Source organism: Neomonachus schauinslandi, chromosome 3 (genome assembly GCF_002201575.2).
Source record: "Neomonachus schauinslandi chromosome 3, ASM220157v2, whole genome shotgun sequence".
NCBI classification, from domain to species: Eukaryota; Metazoa; Chordata; class Mammalia; order Carnivora; family Phocidae; genus Neomonachus; species Neomonachus schauinslandi.
Genome location: NC_058405.1, coordinates 41,670,220 through 41,686,947, shown reverse-complemented (window position 1 = coordinate 41,686,947; position 16,728 = coordinate 41,670,220).

Below are 16,728 nucleotides of genomic sequence, written 5' to 3'. Positions count from 1 at the left end.
CCGAGAGTCAGTCAGGTAGGAATTCATTTAATTATTATGGAAGAAATCCCTATTTCTTTGACCATTGTATTGTTTGATCTTTCTATCTTCACTGTTTCTTTTCTAGTTTACCCAAATCCCCTTTGAATATGGTCACCAAAATTAGACACGGCAGCCTTTGAAGGATCTAGTTATTTATAAATTAAACTATTTTATGTATTTATTGATATATTAACTTTTCTACGTGATTGTGAGTGTACCCATAGCTTGTGTGTAAATACATATTGATTATTCAAGTATAATTAACATATAGTGTTATATTAGTTTCAGGTCTACAATATAGTGATTCCTCAATTCTCTACGTTAGTCAGTGCTCATTACAATAAGTGTACTCTTAATCCCCTTAACTATTTCACTCATCCCCCACCCATCTCCCTCTGACAACCACCAGTTTGTTCTCTATATTTAAGAGTCTGTTATTCTGTTTGTCTCTTTTTTCCTTTAAAAATTAAATTCCACAATTGAGTGAAATCATATAATTTTTGTTTTTCCATATTGATTATTCAAAGCATAGTTCTTCCTATATTTAACTGATCTCATTGGAGATCAGTTAAACTAAGAATTAAGTTTACATTCATTTAATACATATTCCCCCAAAGTATTATATCCTTTATAAAAACTGTTTGAGATAACATCTTAATGTTATTTTTCCATAATGGTACAAATGAAGACAGTTATTGATAAATTATATATGTTTCATAATAGTTTGAATAAGGACAAACAGTGTGGGTTCTTCATGAAAATGAATGTAACATTTTCACTTCCAATTGATTGTTCCAAATTGTTGTATTTCACCATGTCTCAGAAATATCTAATATTTATGACTAGGGTGGTACAAATTTACTTTCTATCTGTAGAAATTATATGTTATCCATATTAATTCTAATTGTGCTATTTAAATCTATTTAATCAGTTTCATAGCTTGCTTATTTTATGCTGACAAGAATTACAAATTGTGATTATCCAAACTCTGGTGAAAACAAATTAAATGTCAGTAAAGGCATCAATAATAATAAAACATAATTCTCAAGCCTACCAATATATACTCTTTCTGTGGTAATTACAACAGAGATTGCAAAAGATGGGAAGAATATGTAACAACTCTAGAATTAACTAAGTGATTTAATGATTTACTTTTAAGATGCTATTGATTTATTCCAACTACCAAAGTCATAATTATGGATGACATGTGAATAACTTTCTAATCATATTTACTCAATGTTATCAAATGCAAATAAAAAGTAAAGCAATATTTTGTCATTTAAATGTAAATTAATCTTAACCTATATTATTGTTCTTAGGTATGATCTGTTTTAGAGCATATATAAACAATACAGAGTGTACATAAATACGGCCCACATCACTGCTGTATCAAAATTTTCTTGGTGTCAATAAAATTGTAAAATGAGGAGAGGTCATTTTAGGATTTCTTTTGACAAGTTTTAGCAAACAAAAAAAAAGACTTCCCACATCAATCATAACGGGAACAATTAGTAAGCATGCTTTAATCCTCCATGACCTTGCCTGTGAATGACAATGTACTGCCAACATCAAGTCTCCTTACTGAACAAAATTTGCTCAATAATGTCTCTTGTGGCTATGATGATAAATCTAAAAGCCCAACCTCATCTATTTCTGTGGCATGAATTACCAGATGTATAAGCCAAATAGATTATCTTTCAAATTTAAAGGCAAATAATGATGTAATTATCAGTTCACTGGAGAAGAGAGTAGAATTTGACATTGATGAAGAGTAATATATCCATTATGAAAACAGGTTTGATTTTTTTTTTTTTTTACTTCCTATCTATCTGCATTAACTGGCTATACATGCATCATCACTGTTTTATCACGTGATCAGACAGCAAGACTCATAAAATGATGGATAATTATGAATTCTAATATCTTAATAGATCATATTACTAATTTAGTGATGCACAAATACACTATCCTTACTTCAGTTTCAGTTTATAACTAGTTTACTATTTTTTTTCATAAAATGACATTTTTGTAATTTAGATTAAAGTGTATTCAGTGTTAATGTTATTCATAAAAATTAACACTATAAACAAAAATATAAATTTGTTCAGGAAGTTTGTCACTGAATGCTGATAATAATTTTTTAAAATCCCTGTGATATATTACTTGGAAATGTCTGTGGTATTGACCAGTGAAAAAAGAACCTTGCTGAATCTGTTGAAGTCCTAAAAATGAAAGATCATTGAAGGAAATGAAAGATTTAAAAAATTATAAAATATGGAATAAATGCTTTCCTTTCATCTTCAATACAACTCTATGAGAGGCATATTATCTCTATTTTTAGGTAGAATAATAGAAGCATAGCAGCATTAAGCAATAGGTTACAGGTAATGTAACTAACAGCAGAATTTAAGAACTGAGCTAGGTTTATCTGGTTGCCCAACCCAAGCTCTACATCTGAAAATAGTGGTTAATTTTGACCTTTTCTTTAAAAAAAATTTTTTTGAGCTGCAAGGAATTTGAAAAGATCCTCAATTTGTTTCTTCCTTTAAGTAGCTGAATATGAACCAAAATAGGAGTTTCTTATTTTTTTTTTCTTACCTATCTTTGTTTTTATTTGATTGTTTTACTTTTTATTTTCCTTGAAGATGTACTAAAGAGTGGCAAAGATGGGGCCACCAATAATTTTCTTTATAAATTTTCATATTTATATTCATTTCCAAACTAATTTTAATATTTCAAGTCTTTCAAAAAGATTTAATTTTCAACTAATCTCTACACCCAGTGTGTGGCTCGAACCCACAACCCAGAGATGAAGAGTCGCACACTCCACCGATGGAGCCAGCCAGGCACCCCAATATTTCAAGTTTTTAAATTTTATATTGTGGTAAGAACATTTAACATGAGATCTACTCTCTTAACAAAGGTTTAAGGATTCAACACAGCATTGTTAATTATAGGCACAATGTTAAACGGATCTATTAAATTTATTTATCTTGTCTAACTGAAAATTTATGCCTGTTGATTAGCAACTCCGCATTTCTTCCTCCACCCAGTCCCTTAGTAACCACCAATCCACCAAGTGAAATTATGCAATATTTGCCATTCCCTGACTGGCTTATTTAATTTAGTATAATGTCCTCAAGGTTTATTTCAGGTTATTGCATATTGCAAAATTTCCTTCTTTTTAAGCCTGAGGAATATCCCATTGTATGTATATGCCACATTTTCTTTATTCTTTTATTTGATGATGGGTAGGTTGCTTCCACATCTTGACTATTGTGAATAGGGCTGCAATGAATATGACGGTGCTAATATTTCTACAAGATCTTGTTTTAACTCTAAATAAATACCCAGAAGTGTGATTGTTAGAACATATGATAGTTCTACTTATAATTTTTTGAGGAATCTCCATACTGTTTTATATAGTGGCCTCAACATTTTACATTTCCAACAACAGTGTGTAAGTGTTCCAGTTTTTTTACATTCTTGCCAACACTTGTCTTGTTTTTTGGGGAGGTGGGGGGGAATAGCCATCTGGCAGGTATGAGGCAATATCTCTTTGTGGTTTTGATTTGTATTTCTCCAGGGATTACTGACATTGACCATCTTTCATTATCTATTGACCATTTGTATGTTTTCTTTGGAGAAACATCTATTCAAATCTTTAGTCCATTTTAAAAATTGAGTTTAGGTTGTTATTGCTATTGAGATAAAGGAGTTCCTTACATGTTTTGGAAAATAACCCTTATCAGATATATGATTTGCAAATATTTTCTCCCATTCCTTTTCACTCTGTTGATTTTTTTTTTTTTCAGGCAATTCAGCCTTTATTTTTGAAAATAATTCTGTAGCTTCAACTTTCTTCCATGAACTGAGGTCAGGCCAGAAGCAAAAACACACACATTGCTCTCCAACCCGCCATCCTCATCCTAATCTGAGCAGACAGGGAGGGGATTGCCTGGCGGACAGAGGAGGGAGGCAGGAGCCATCCTGTCTCGGCTGCCCACCTACCCTGCGAGGGCCGCCAGAAGCCTCAACCTTCCGGGCGGAGCCTGTGCACCAAACCCCAGGGGAGCAGGGACACCAGGAGCTAACTGCTCTTCCACAAGGCCAGCATGAAACCTCCTACAGCAACAGGGAAGGGATCAATTTTTAGAAAGGCCAGGGCCCGGGAACAGAGTCTGTTTCTTTGAGGCAAGATGAGGGATGCATGTCCCAGCACACCAAGGCTTTCTCCCTACTGTGTGCCCCCCCCCGCCCCCCACTTCTGGGGATAAGCTGACGAGAAGTCTTGCTTTTCCCCTTCAACTTTTCGTCTTAGAATCACAAACTGCTAAGCTGCAAGGAAAGAAGAGCAGAGAGGAGGTCAGGGATAAGGAGAGGGGTAGCAGAGAAATAGGGGTGGGTGGCGGTAAACCTTGAAAGCCCAACAGCTCCACCCAGACTGTGATGATGACACCCCTTTGGTTAGTCTCATTTTGGCCACAGATAAGTCCCCTCTTCAAATAACCCAACAACCCCTCAAATTGGGGGAAGGTGAGAATGGGGAGCAGATACAGGAGGTGAGCTCACACCCTGGTTGCAAGAGCCAGGACAAGGGAAAGAGAGCTGGTCAAGAGAGCTAAAGCTGCCCACCTCTCTGCAGATGCTCTAGGAGAAAACCTGGAACATGGAAGTCTGTGGCCCCGACATGCCCGAGTATCTCCCTACCACACAGTGGTTTCCTGCCTAATAACACCAAACATACCCCAGCAAGGTTCCCCTGATTTGACCCCCTTGAGAATAGGAGAATAACCCTCACCTTATCCTCTGTGCTCTTGAATGCTATTCAAAAAAAGAAAAAAAAAAAGAAAGAAAAAAAGAGAAAAGAAAGAAAAAAAGAAAAAGGAAAGATAAATGTACCCAAGAGAGACACACGGAGAGGACGATGCAGCCCAGGGACTTGGTCCCATCTCAGCCCATGAGATGGTAAGAAGGCAGCCCAGGAGGGGCAGGCGGCGCTGCTAATTCCAGCTAGGGTCATAGCCGTCCCAGGTCTGCGGCGGGGCAGGTGGACGCGGCGGCCCCAGAACAGGAAGCTGACGATGCCCTGGTAGCCGGCCCTGGGGACCCCGGACTTGAGGTCGTCCATGACTCCCAGGGTCTGTTGATTTTTTCCTGTATTGTGCGGAAGCATTATAGTTTGATGTAGTCTTTTTTTTTTTTTTAAGATTTTATTTATTTATTTGAGACAGAGAGAATGAGAGAGACAGAGAGCACATGAGAGGGGGGAGGGTCAGAGGGAGAGGCAGGCTCCCTGCCGAGCAGGGAGCCCGATGCGGGACTCGATCCAGGGACTCCAGCATCATGACCTGAGCCGAAGGCAGTCGCTTAACCAACTGAGCCACCCAGGCACCCCTAGTTTGATGTAGTCTTAATTGTCTGTTTTCGTATTTGTTGCCCGTGCTGTTGCCATAAAATCATCGCCAAGGCCAATGTCATGAAGCTTTTCTGCTATGTCTTCTTCTAGAAGAGTCACATCTTACGTTTAAGTTTTTAGCCTGCTTGAGCTGATTTTGTGTATGGGGTAAGATGAAGATACAATTTCATTCTTTTGTATTTTTTTTGCCTAGAACATCCAGTACCATGAAGTGATGAGAAGTGATGAGAGTGGATACACTTCCCTTGTCTTTGATCCTAGAGGAAAATCTTTCAGTTTTCACCATTGAGTATGATGTTAAGTGTGGGCTTTTCATATATGGCCTTTATTATATTCAGATACTTGCCTTCTATTGCTAGTTTGTTAAAGTTTTTTTTTTTTTTTTAATCATGAAAGGTCTTTGAATTGTGCTTTTTCTGCGCCTATTTAAACTATTGTGTGATTTTTATTCTTTATTCTGTGAATGTGATTTATAACATTGATTAATTTTCATGTGTTGAACCATCTTTACATCCCAGGGATAAATCTCACTTGGCCATGGTATTTGATATCTTTAATGTGATTTGCAGTATTTTGTTGAGGATTTTTGCATCTTACCATTTTATTCATCAGGGATATTGTTTTCTTGTGGAGTCTTTATAAGGGCAACACTGGACTCATAAAATAAATTTGGAGGTGTTCTTTCCACTTCAGTTATTTGGAATAGTTTGAGAAGAACTGGTGTTAATTCTTTAAATGTTTGGTAGAATTCACCAGTGAAGCTGTTATTAGACTTTTACTTATTAAGATTTTATTTATTTATTTGGCAGAGAGAGAGACAGCGAGAGAGAGAACACAAGCAGAGGGAGTGGGAGAGGGAGAAGCAGGCTTCCCGCTGAGCAGGGAGCCTGATACGGGGCTCAATCCCACGACCCTGAGCAGGAGGCAGACGCTTAACCATCTGAGCCACCCAGGCGCCCCGAGATTGTATTTTATTTTTAAACGTAGGTATTCATCACTATAAACTTCCCTCTTAAAACTCTTTTTTTTTTTTTTTTTTGCATCTTATAACTTTTGGAATGTAGTATTTTCATTTTTGTTTCTGCCAAGATATTTTCCAATTTCCCTTTTGATTTCTTCTTCGACTCATTGGTTGTTTGTGTGATGTTTAATTTTCTCATATTCGTCAAATTTTAAGAAAAATTGTTGAAAGGGTAAATCTTATGTTAAGTGTTCTTACCATGATAAATTAAAATTTAAAAAATAGGGGCGCCTGGGTGGCTCAGTTGTTAAGCATCTGCCTTCGGCTCGGGTCATGATCCCAGGGTCCTGGGATCGAGCCCCGCATCGGGCTCCCTGCTCTGCGGGAAGCCTGCTTCTCCCTCTCCCCCTCCCCGTGCTTGTGTTCCCTCTCTCGCTGTGTCTCTCTCTGTCAAATAAATAAAAATCTTAAAAAAAAAAAAAAATAAAATAAAATTTAAAAAATAAATTTTAAACATCATCTACTGTTTTCAATAAAAAATTATAAAGCAACAAAAATAGAACTTTCTGATATCCCACACCTCACTTTCTCTATGTACTAACAACATTTTTATGTCGTGCTCTCTGTGTCTATGTATTTTTATAGTAATGGAATTACATTATACATTGTGCTGTATAACTTGCTTTTCTCAAATAAGTCATATTTGCTTTTCTTTTTTTGTTCCTCTTTGCTAAATTAATCTTATATGCTTTCCTGTCTTTCTTTGCTTCTTTGTTTTATGTATGCGAAAACACATTAAATCTGTTTTTTATGGCAAGCTGGTCTTATTTTATAAATAAATTTCTCCTTTTTTTAAAATGAGTTTTATTTTCAGAAAACTTAAGAGATACAATACTGTTCAACTAAATTAGGCTTTATTCGCTACTATTACAAGGATGATTAAGTAAGTTTCTTAACCCAGTATTCTCATTCTAAGTACAATAGCAATAATAAGCCTCATATAGCTACTGCACCCTGAATGCTTAGGTTAAGCAAAGAATGTCAGTTTTACTTACTTTAACCCAATCATACACTCTAGTCATCAGCTCTCAACTATCCATCTTGAGAGACCTGTTTCTTGTGCAAAAGAGTGGTAAAATTTTGTTTTGGACAATGGAAATTTTACTTTTTTTTATTGTTTTTTTTATGACAAGTTAAAACTGACACAATTTTTCTTGTGATTTATCAAATATGTCACGATAAACAGTTTTAAATTATAATTATTAAATAAATATAATATAACCTGTAACTTATTACCTACCACATATTCAAACTTTTACAAATTACTCATCCTTTTGGTCCTAAAAATAAGTTATATATCATTTTCTGACATGTACTTATTTAGAAGCATTATGAAGGATAATAACATGTAGATCTGGATGCTAGATTATTTATATGAAAAATTCTATTTTTAAGTTTGCTTAAAGCAATAATAGAACTTTCAGTGTACCTAATTCTATACCTACAAGAAATTAAGTCTAACTCTGATTATTTCTAGTTGTCTTCTTGAATTTCTTTTCCATTTTCTTGTCATTTGGATTTGAAGTTTAAGGAGAAAGGATGACAAGAGAATTTACAAACCTAGCATTACATTTTATCTTATATATATTATCATTTAGTTGTATATATTAACATATTATTTATGATCAATGATAATTACTGAAATTATTGGATTATTTTTTCTCAACATCTTGCTGCTTCCTGAGGGAAGGAAATATGATCATTATTATCATATTTTTTTGTTCAATGCGAGCAAAACATATAGGGATCAGGATTTTTCTCTTGATGTCCTAGAGCTTAGTGAGGGGTTTGAGAATAAGGAAAAATCTACCATCCTCCTCCTAATTTTTTAGGATTTCTCTCTCATGACTTTGATATTGAAAAAGGCTATTGACCTTCATCCTGGAGCACTACTTCCTTACACTCAGTCTAATCAAATCACGTTTATTCAGTCCATTAGTTTTCAAATTATGTCTACAGCTCATTTTGGATCAAACTGGAAGAAATTAATATTTAAAAAGACATGACAAAGAAATAGAATTTTCAGCAAAATATAGTTTTCTGTTTGCATTTTAGTGTTATCTCCTATTATGGTTCTCAAATAACTTGTTTGTCTTTCCTCTTCTTTATTTCCAGAATTTTACAAATGGAATATAGCCTCATAAGCCTCTTTTTTTTTTCCAGTAAATTCAGTAAATCTCCTACAAAAATTTTTGTATTGAGGGGTGCCTGGGTGGCTCAGTTGTTAAGCGTTTGCCTTCAGCTCGGGTCATGATCCCAGGGTTCTGGGATCCAGCCCCTCATTGGGCTCCTTGCTCCGTGGGAAGCCTGCTTCTCCCTCTCCCACTCCTCTTGCTTGTGTTCCCTCTCTTACTGTGTCTCTCTCTGTCAAAAAATAGATAAAATCTTAAAAAAAAATTTTTTTTTGTATTGAATAGTTTACTATACTTGGAAAAGGGTATTCTCAAAAAATTATTTTTTATTTGTTTTTTACAATAAAACGTTTATCTTTCCTAGAACAAAAAAGGATTTTCAAGATTCATAACATAGCTATTTTAATTCTAACTGTTAAAATAAATGTGTTCTGATTTTTTAAAGTGTACTTCCTTATAAAATGTTCAGTTCTCTAGTCCTGTATTCCATTGTATTGTGATAGGAAATAATCATGCCCATTAACATATTTTCAAAATGTCAGAAAATCAGTAATTATCTTAGTGTCTTCCCATATTTACCATGCACTATATCTTCATATTTAAAAAATAGTAAATCTGCATTTATTTGTAACTATTCTATTTAGTGAGATGGACCCCTTAGATAGTAAATAAGGAATTACCCATTTTTTTCCTGCCACCTCTGTTGTTTGAACACACCATTTTTCACATCTCTTTCTCACCCATGAATGACACCTTGATTATATTCCAGAGCTTTTGCTTCACTTTTAATTAGGACATCTGTCTGTTTCACTTATTAAAATGTCTAGTTTAGCCTAAATAAAGAATTTTTCATCATCTGCCCAGTTTACAACAAATCCCCTTTGGCTTGAACCAGACTAGGAAACCTGCAGTGGGAAAAGAGATGATGTACACTCAATGTCCTTGTTCATTCCTACTTCAAGCTGTTTCTCTTCTGCCTTTGTTTCCTCCAGACTGACATATGGAAGGAGATGTGAGACGCAATCAAAGAGTCCTAATTATAGGTTTTATGGTGGTCTGACCTTGGTGCTGTCTAACTTTTTGTTTTGTGCAGTTGCTTCAGGCACCAAGGGGCTTATGAGACTGTATATCCTTGGAACATGTGATGCAGTCTCTGGACGATATATTATCACTTTCCCCTTGGCTTATGCTTGTGTAAGAAACCTCACCATGACAGGTAACCCTCGTGAGTGAGGTGCTTTCAATCCCACTCTATTAAAATTAATGTTTGCAGTGTCTTCATAACATATGGGAAATGTCATCACCTTTGCCCTGCTGTATTCTGGAAGTTTACTTTGCTCCTATGGCATCCTTTATCCTTGACTCAGAAATCACAATTAGTTCTAGCCAGTCTCTTAGCTGGCTTCCCAAGCATCAGGATATACAGGTCAAAGTGCTACAAGAAGCATCTCACACTGTTCTGCGCCTAGTAACTTAGTGACACTGGAATGTTAAAAGCCATTTCTTATTGCTTTTATTGAAATGAATAGAGTGAAGGAGCAACATACTGCACTCTACTCAACAGACAATACTAAAAAATGAATAATTTTTTTCTAATTCTCTTGCTTCTCTGACATATATATAGAGGTAGCTGGTTGATTTTTTGTCACAAGACTGGTATTGGACATAACTTGGGTACTAAAATGATAGGATTCCACAAGATTTATTTAACATGTATGCATAGATCTCATAATGTTCTTATAACTTGAAATTAGGCAGTTGGGCCAACTCTTTTTCATAAAAGCCAAAAAGGCATAAAAATACTATTCTGGTAGGAGATCAACAGCAAATAAATGCCAATCAAATGATATATTAAACTGGAGATGTAATTAATATTTAAAATTTTCATTTGCAGCTGGAATGGTTATTATAGCATTATACATGTCTTCATTTGCATCAATCAATATACAGAGAGAAATTTTCTAAACTTTTTAGATTTCTAGATATTAGAGTAAAACCGATTATCAGCTACCACAGCCATTCTGACCTATTGTTACACCGTATCAATTGATTTTTCACTATTCCATACTCAAATATTTTGGCATGGCACAGACATAGCATTTGCTATGTTCAGATGAAACTTTACATAATTAAAATTAGAATGGAGAATATATTAAAAACAAATGAGAGCAACTCTTTATTTTGATGACATGATCTAAATTTTTCATTTCATGTCTCATATAAGATAAAGTAAATGTCCACTATTGATTTTTAGAATGTAGAGATTTCCAAAATTATATTCCCTATTTTGCATTTTGATCTTATTGGAGACTACTCCAGAATGAACATACATCAAAATTCATTGAGTTGATCCACTAATATTTGTGCAGTTTACTATATAACAATAGGAACAAAATTAAAAATGAAATTAAGCATAAAATTGTTATTTTTTTCTGTTTCTTGAAAATCTTTTTAGCATGCAATAATTAAAATGAGGACAGTGTGCTCCACCCTTTCCAATTCTTGCTTCTTCAAATTGACATTTGAAGGGATCCCAAGTCTGGACTTGACTATCTATGATTCATTTGATAAAAGTATTTTTCTCATGCATCAAAGCCATTTTACAGTTCCCCAAATTATGGTCATTTAAACTAAACTAAAATGGTCATAAAACTAAACTGAATTCGTTTTTCATAATTTTCAACTTAGGCTTATATCATTTCAATTATAAATGCAACTAAGAATAGGCCAACCAAAAAGGACTTTTAAAGCAGTGAAACTACTTTATATGATACTATAACGGTGGATATACATCATTAAAATTTGTCCAGACTCATAGAATATAAAACACTAAGTGAACCGTAATGTAAACTATTGACTTTGGATGATAATTATGTGCCAATGTCAGTTTTCAATTGTAGCAAATGTATCCCTCCATGACAGATACTGACAGAAGAGGAGGCTTTGCGTGTATGAGGGCAAGTGGTATATGGGAAATCTTGGTATCTTCTGCTCAATTTTGCTGTGAAACTATAAGTTATCTGAAAAAATAAAGTCTAATAAAAATTAAAAGTAAACACATCAAAGATTTGTTTCATGTTCACAATACGTGTCCAATGCAATGATAAAATCTTTGTTAGTAGAAGAGCAGTGCTTGTCATACTCATTCATGACTTAGTTAACAAACTACTCCATGTTATGAAACCACCATTACAACATAAGACCTTAGAGTCTTCTCAGTCAGAAAGAGAGAATATGGTGAATCATGTGCCAGCTCTTTAGTGCTTTTTTTCTAGCAGCACAAAGAAGCCCATTCCATTAACAATAATCTGGCTAATGTAAGTCACATGGTTATATCTAATTTAAAAAGTTGAAAAGTAGTAAGTCCACTATAACCATAAAAGGGAGAGACAGTCTTCTTTCTACATGAAAAATACATTCAGCCAATCATCAAGAGACACACCCAACGGTGCCATCGAACAACAAGACTCAAGTTCAAAGTTGAGGGTTCTCATTGATGAGATTGATAAATATATTAAAATAAGTTTGGTCAGGAAGACTTTGCCGTCTCATGTAAGAAGCTTAAATAGGTTTTGTAAACAAAATAGTATGATATTGAAGTTGAACTACAGGAACGTAAATTGTAAAGAAATGAAATTTATTCTTGGTATTGGACCTTATAATATAATATAATGTGTACTTAATACATGATGCTGGCACAATTAGTTATCTCTCTAAAAAAGAAAAAAATGTAAATTCTAGCAACAATTTATAAAGAAAAATTTCCACATGGAATAAATGCTAAAATGTTCATTAAAAATAATAAAAAATTCAGTTTATTTGGGAAATACATGAGAACTTACTAAAGAAGTTATAAAGTAAAGAAGTTAAAAAGGAATGACAATATTAACAACACAAAAAAATGATTTTATTGAGAAATACACTAAAAACAATGTACTATAAAATAAATGCAAATCAAATGATAATGTAATAGGTAGTTTCTAAAACATAAAAAGCACTCCTAAATTTGATTATAAATGATAACCACTGAAGTGAAACATGGACAGTTATTAATTGGCAATACACAGAAGTAGAAATTTAAGTGTCCAGAGTATATGAAAACTCACTCAATTTTGTTAGTGTTCAGGAAAACGCAAATTAAAGTAACAAACGATAACTACTGAGCTATAACTACTTAACTCTCAAATTAGCATAATTGAATGGGTGAAAATTTCAAATTTTAGCATGAATGTATGCAAAAGAATGTATGCAAAAGTCTACTCTCAGTGACTGCCAAAAAATGTGAACTTCAATAAATATGTTGGAATGTGTTTCTTAATATTTGTAAAGTAACAAATAATGTGTACTCTTTGATCCATTTCTCTCACCTCTGGAATCAAATGCACACACACACACAGTATTAACACATGCTTATACTCAGGGAGTGCTACAAGAAAATTTATTCCAGTTCTTTTGTGATGGAAAAATAAACCTCAAATTTATCTCAATGCTAATCAGTGGTGGAAAGACTGAAATATACAGAACAACTTTATCATGGAATACTAAGTCATTGTACAAAGGATTGAATTATTAATTTTTAACACAAGTAGTTGTGCTTTTACAATATATTCATGAATGGAAAAGCAAGCTATGAGGAAATCTGTGTTGTTTGTTACCACTGAGATATATAATTGCATTATATTATTTATTTTTATAATATACACAGTAGTATGAGCAAGGAAAATATAGTAATGAGGAGGAAAAGATAAGTGTTGTACAGGTTAGTAAAACAAAATATAGCAAAGTGGAAAAATATACTCGACATGGTGCTAATTAAAAATATAGAATGTAAGGGCACCTGGGTGGCTCAGTAGGTTAAGTGTCTACCTTTGGCTCAGGTCATGGTCCCAGGGTCCTGGGATGGAGCCCGGCATCAGGCTCCCTGCTCGGCTGGAAGCCTGCTTCTCCCGCTCCCACTACCCCTGCTTGTGTTCCCTCTCTGGCTGTCTCTCTCTCTCTGTGTCAAATAAATAAATAAAACCTTAATATATATATATATATATATATATATAATGTAGTGGCTCTTGGGTGGCTCCCTCAGCTAAGTGTCGGACTCTTGATTTTGGCTCAGGTCATGATCTCATGGTCCTGGGATTGAGCCCCGCACTGGGTTCCCTGCTTAGTGGGAAGTCTGCTTGTCACCTTCTCCCTCTGCTCCTCCCCCTCCTTGTTCTCTCTCTCTTTCTCTAAAATAAATCTTTAAAAAATATAGAATGTAGAATTATGTGCTATTAACATAAGAAAATATTAAGATTGTATCTAAATATAACACATTTATGATTTCATTTTAAGGACAAAAAAATGTGTACAAAGAAATTTACCTGGATAAATAATATTGATTGAATTATAGAGTGCAGTTATGGGCAAATTTTACAATCTTATTTCTAATAAATAGTAAAAATAAAAGTAGTGCATATGTCCAGTATCCTATTTTTCATACATACATTGTTCCAATATAAACTCACTTTTCTAAAAACCTAACACACAAACACACGTGTCCACATGTATTTCTTCCTTCCTTCCTTCCTTTCTTTTTCTTTCTTTCTTTTTCTTTCTTTCTTTCTTTCTTTCTTTCTTTCTCTCTTTCTCTCTCTCTTTCTCTCTTTCTCTCTCTTTCTTTCTTTCTCTCTCTTTCTTTCTTTCCTTTCTTTCTTTCTTTCTTTCTTTCTTTCTTTCTTTCTTTCTTTCTTTCTTTCTTTCTTTCTTTCTTTCTTTCTTTCTTTCTTTCTTTCTTTCTTTCTTTCTTTCTTTCTTTCTTTCTTTCTTTCTTTCTTGTTTCAAGTTTTTATTTAAATTCCAGTTAGCTAACATACACTGTAATATTAGTTTCAGGTGTAGAGTTTAGTGATGCATCATTTACATACAACACCCAGTGCTCATCACAAGTGCCCTCCTTAATGCCCATCACCCATTTAACCCAATCTCCTGCCCACCTCCCCTCCAGCCACACTCAGTTTATTCTCAGTTAAGAGTCTCTTTTCTGGTTTGCCTCTCTTTTTTTATCCCCTGTGTCCAACTATTTTGTTTCTTAAATTCCACAGATGAGTGAAATCACATGGTATTTGTCTTTTCTGACTTATTTCACTTAGTACAATACCCTCTAGCCCCATCCACATCATTGCAAATGGCAAGATTTCATTCTTTTGATGGCCAAGTAATATTCCATTATATATATCCACCACATCTTCTTTAGCCATTCATCAGTTGATGGACATTTGGGTTCTTTCCATAATTTGGCTATAGTTGATAATGCAGTTATAAACACTGGGGTGCATTTATCCCTTCAAAGCAGTATTTGTATATTTATATCAGTTTCGATCAGATATTTGGTTGTGGCCTTTTCTTGTTCTTCCTTTTGCATGAATTCCTCCATCTTGGCATTTTGTTTAGTTCTCTGTCTTCTCCTGTGTGTTAGGAAAGCCTGTTATGTTTCTTGCTCCTGAGAGAAATGAAGGAGAGGTCATATAATGTGCAGGGCCTGGTGCTTCAGGAAGTATCTCTGGTGTGTGCTGTGTGCCCTCCGCTGTTGTGTTTTGGCTGCTCTAGCCCTCAGGTCAGTGTCTGCAGAGTTTCTCCTTGCCTGCAGTTTGGAGTGTTCGGATCTTGGCCAGAGTGTGGTAAGTTTTAACCTGGTGTGCTCAGATCTATTTGTCAAAAGAGACCTGATGCTATTTCCACTAGAACTGAAGTTTGGCAGAAGTCTGTGGTCCACAGACAAGGTACTTGTGGGGGTCTGTACTGGCCTGGGGGAGGGGCCCACTGCACTGGTTCTTGGGCACACTTGCTCAATTAGGCAGTACCAGCAGAGTACAGGGGGTTGGGACTTGGTGTAAGCAGGTTAGGCAGCCAGTGTTGGTGCTGTGCTCTTCACTGAAGTTGGTCCATGCTGAGGGATGGGGGAGGGAGATGGCACCAGCCAGCTCTTTTGTCCCTGGAGGGGGTAGTTTGTGCTTTTTGCTGTCAGGGAAGCCCTCCCAAAAGAGTGAATAATTTCCCCTTGTATGTCCTATGCTTTTTTCAGATGACTGTTTTCACACTGTGTCTGGGTTGCTTGCCCACCTGCAGCAGTACAGTCTACTTTGGGCTCTATCCCAGAAAGGCTGGCTGAGTTTTAAAACTCCAAACTTTGGGGACCTGGTATGATGGGGACCTGCACTAGTCTTCTGGGGGAGGGTCTCACTGCACTGGGATTGATTCAGGTTTGACCCAGAAGGGCAGATGCACCAGAGTACAGGAGGGTGGGATTTTGGAGCAAAGTATAATGAGCAATCAGTGTCCAGGTTAGCCGCCCTCAGCAGGTGTCTCTGTGCCTATGTTGAGGGGCATGGAAAGGAAATAAAGCCTGCTGGCTCTTTTGTCCCCAGGAGGCAATGCCACCTCTCTCAGATGCACTTCAAGAAGAAGGAACAGTCTGGGCCCCTGGGTGGCTCAGTCGTTAAGTGCCTGCCTTCGGCTCAGGTCATGATCTCAGGGTCCTGGGATTGAGCCCCACATGGGGCTCCCTGATCAGCGGGAAGCCTGCTTCTCCCTCTCCCACTCCCCCTGCTAGTGTTCCTTCTCTCGCCGTGTCTCTCTCTGTCAAATAAATAAATACATCTTAAAAAAAAAAAAGAAGAAGAAGAAGAAGGAACAGTCTCCCCCAGTGCATCCCAGGCGATCCTCAGATCATGCCCTCTAGCCCAGGTTACCTGCCTGCCTTTTCTCCAGAAGCACTGCAGTGCCCTCAGGGCTCTAATCCAGCCATTCTGCAGACCTCTAAAACTCTAGTGTCTGATCCCCACTGGTTGCAAAACTCACAAAATATCAGCCCCTCTCCTTTTCCCAGTCAATGGCTTTGTGATCCCCTTTGTACTCTTCTCTCTTTCTCGCCTTTTTCTGCAACCAGGGCTCCCTCCCCTCTGCAGCACCAGTGATCTGTTTCTCCCCCAGACCAAGTCTCTGTACTTCCTACATTCCTCGATGTGGCCTCTTCACTCCCTCTAGTTGTGTAGTTTGTTCTGTCAGTCTTCAGATCAATTTCTTGGATATTCAGAATGATTTGATATTTATCTAGCTATGTTCGAGGGAGGAGGCAAGCCTAGGGTCCTCCTACTACT